We start from the raw sequence: 3,858 nt of genomic DNA, 5'->3' as shown, positions 1-3,858 counted from the left end.
TTTATATAATTAATTTGTTTATAAAAAAAATATTTTTTTATTTTTTTATTTGTTTGCATTCTATTTATATGTTATATTAATGTTATTTTCATTATTTAGATATTTGGGACATAAATTGATATTTTTTAATCTTTACTTAAAAATTTTTTTAATTTCCTACCATTCTTTATAGTAATGTGTTTTGCATTCATTCATCCTTGAAATTCTAATTTCCAACTTCTTGTGTTTTTTTTTAATAATTAAAAAAAATGAATGAATAAGAATGAAAAACATATAAAAATGTTATATTAAATTTAAGAATTTTTTTACAATTAATATAAGAGATTAAGAAATAAAGAATAGTAAAGTCTTAATATATAAATTATATAATTTTAATATTTGTAATTAAAAATTTTTATGATGTGATATTATTAGTAAAGAAAAAATGGATTAAATGTATTGTGAAAAAAGTTAATATCAATTTTTATATATTATAAATAGATAGATAGGCAAACTAATTTTTAATGGTTAAAATATATTTAGAAATATTTCGAATTGATTTGATATCATTTGACTTTTGTTATTTGATCTAGAACTGAAAAATTAAGTGAATGAGATATTTTTTTTTTTTGGTGACTAAGTGAATGAGATATTTGTGTAGTAAGGAAAAATTACTATCCAAACAAATAATTTTGACTCTCACTTAATTATCCAGTGTTAGTATCTATTTTAAGTTTGGATGAATAAAAAATAAAAGCTGGCAATTTAATATATAAAAGTAATTAATTATCTACTAGGCTTTTGATATTAGCTTTTGAGTGGCTCCTTCATAGCTAAGGACTCTCACTTATTGGCTGTTTTCTTTTCTTTTTATTTTTTTATTTTTTTTAATCTCTTATCGGATGTTTGAATGCTAATTAATATTACGCATGCCATTTTTCAGTAGGAGTAAGAGTAGGTTTTTTTTTTAATAATGTTATATATTTAAATTTTTGTTAATTAAGTTTAATTAAATTTATTTAACATACTAAAAATTATTTATAATTAATATTATTTTAAATTTTATCATTTAATTAGAATAGATTTGATTCATAAAAAATTTAGATGTATAGTATTATTTTTTTTTTTTTTTTGGTATAAGGAGTAAGAGTAATGTTACTTTGCAGTAAAGCTTCTTTATTGACTTTTGGAGTTTTGGTCATGGTTCATGGATCAACACACTGAATAGTAATACCATTATTAAAATTGTTTTGACGTTTTTGGATATTGGGTGACCCAAATCATTCTCAACTTCTGGGCCGAAAATTCCTACACAATCAAGGCCCATAAATAGCACAAGCACGATCAAAAAACTGTTTTTACTATATTCATTAGTGTTGTTATGCATGGTAGTTAACATGTATTTAGGGGTGGCAAACTGGCAATAGGCTAGTAGGAACTGATTTTTTAAAAATTTCGTTTCGTAAAAACTAAACCTTTTACAATTATATTAAATTGAGAATCTATATTAAATATAAATTGCAAGAGATGAAGAATTAATTTTTTCCTATCTCTTAATTTTTTATTTGAACATTAAAAATATTTAATTATACTTTACTAATCATGCCTTTAAAATTCACCAGTCACCAAATCACTGCCAAATACAGTCCACAGAGTGAACCTAACTCAAACCCTAATCCTAAATTCACATTTTCCCTCCTGAATCTCCGAGTTTTTATGGCGAAGCAGAAGCATGTGGCTCCTCTTGAAGAAGAAGAAGAGGATGAAGTTGCTTCATCCAACGAAGACGAAGACACAGATGAAGGCGAAGATGAACGTGACAAGCACGTGCTGCTTCCCAGGAAGCCTCAACCGATAATGTTTTCCAAACCCTCGTCTTCTTCATCTGAAGTCGAATCGGATTCGGAGCCCGAGCCCGAGCCTGAGCCTGAGTCTCTATTGGAAAATGCTAAAGCCTCTTCAAAGTTGAAGTCTCAACCTTCGTCTGCTGTCAGTGAAGCCAAATCCGGGTCAAAGGCGCAGCCAAGAACAGTATCGACCACTCGAACCAACCAAAGCGTGGGAAGAAGGCACAGGACGATCACGCCGCCGGCTCCGATGAAGAGGATCCGAATAAATCACGTGACGAGTCCAAATCCATCTTTCAGAAGGCTTTCAGTGAGAAAGATGAGATTGGTATCGAGAAGGCTGGGAAGAGTACTCCAAAGAAGGCACTAGTGCCTCGTTCAAATGGGAAAGGTGAAGCAAAGTCTTTGGATTCAAATGAAGGTAAAAGGATGAGTGAATTGTGTGGGACTGGTTTAGCTTTGACTTCAATGTTAAGGTTCGATGGGATTTTTGGTGAGCCTTACGGTGAAGGTTATATTAGAAAGGGAATAGAGTTGCTTGGAGTCTCAAAGAGAGAAGAGATCGAGGCTAGGTGGAGGAAGTTCGAAGATGCTGAAAAAAAATTGTATGCGGAGATAGCTGAATTCTATGCAGAACAAGCTAAGTTAATATATCAAGTAAATAGCTCGTTGTCCTCCTAGGTATAAATCTTGGTTGTTTTTTTGTTTTTTTTGGATTCTGGCATTTTGATTTTATTTTGGTACGTTTAGGTTCGGAAATTTAATTTGAATATGGAAGCAAAGGAAGTGTTGGACTCGCTTATGGGGAGGAGAGGTGCTCCACCTCGTTGTGAGATCAGAGGAAGCAGAACTCGGACCCTGCGAGTTGTGTCCCTCAAAATGTAAAAAAAAAATTACCCCGAATTTCACGTTTTAGATTTCAAATTCCATCAGATGCAAATCGGACCATGCGATTTGTGAAGCAAAATTTCATGACCAAAGAATTCGCATGGTCCGAGTTGTGTACTCTGAATTTTTTCAATTTTTAATACAAATTGGACCCTCCGATTTGTGTATTCTGAATTTTTTCCACTTTTTAAACACAAATAGGACCTTTCTATTTGTGTATTCCCACAATTTTAAAAAACACCAAAAATTACCATGTTAAAGTATATCACTCGTTTTACTTTCATATCAAAATTTTTTAACCTTTTAAGTTCATGGCATTTTAGTATTTTATGATATATATTTATCTCTATTCATTCAAAAATTGGGCGTTTGGGAGTTGGAGGAAAAGGAAGCAAAATGGAGGGCTTTTAGTAAATATTTAGGCTGCAAACCTTTCTTCCACACTTTTCACCAAAACCCAACTCACAAAAAAAAAACAATTTGACAATCTTTCAATTTTGATTTCCCTGTAGCTTAGTTTCAGTTGGTCTAAGTTTTAATGTTAATTGTTAGTTTGGCTTGTTCAATGTTAAGATTACAAGCAAATTTAACAAAAATTACATATATAGCTGTAGCTTTTAAGTTTCAAGTATTTGGCCTACTTCTATGGCAGAATCATTAACTTCAAGAAGAAATATAACTAATAGTGAAAGAGAATACTATGCTAATTGCTAAGTCAAACAATTGTCTGTTAATTATGTTTCTCGAGGTTAAAAACGAATAATTTTTAGTAATCCTATTATGGCTGAAAATAATTAAATGAATGGAAAATTATCAAATTTTAGATAACTCTACAAATTACTCAACACTAGCATGGGGTAGAATGTATAGAACAATGGAAGTGAAGTAACAAACTAGTTGTCATGCTACTCTATATGAATAATATTGTTGGGAGCTTACATAACAAGTATTTTGTATCATAGATGGCTAAAGTTGTGTTAACTTAGGCTGCGATTGGTGAAATAGACACAATGAAACATAACTTGTTTGGTAGTTAAATATATGTCATAATATACAAATAACAATACTATGAAAATGATAATCTTACCCTTATACAAACCACCACTACTACCAACACCATCTCATGTCTTCGTGTGATGGTTGG

The sequence above is a fragment of the Arachis ipaensis genome, chromosome B10, assembly GCF_059453495.1.
Source record: "Arachis ipaensis isolate K30076 ecotype BB chromosome B10, ASM5945349v1, whole genome shotgun sequence".
Classification (NCBI taxonomy): domain Eukaryota; kingdom Viridiplantae; phylum Streptophyta; class Magnoliopsida; order Fabales; family Fabaceae; genus Arachis; species Arachis ipaensis.
Note: the sequence above shows the minus strand (reverse complement) of the source record.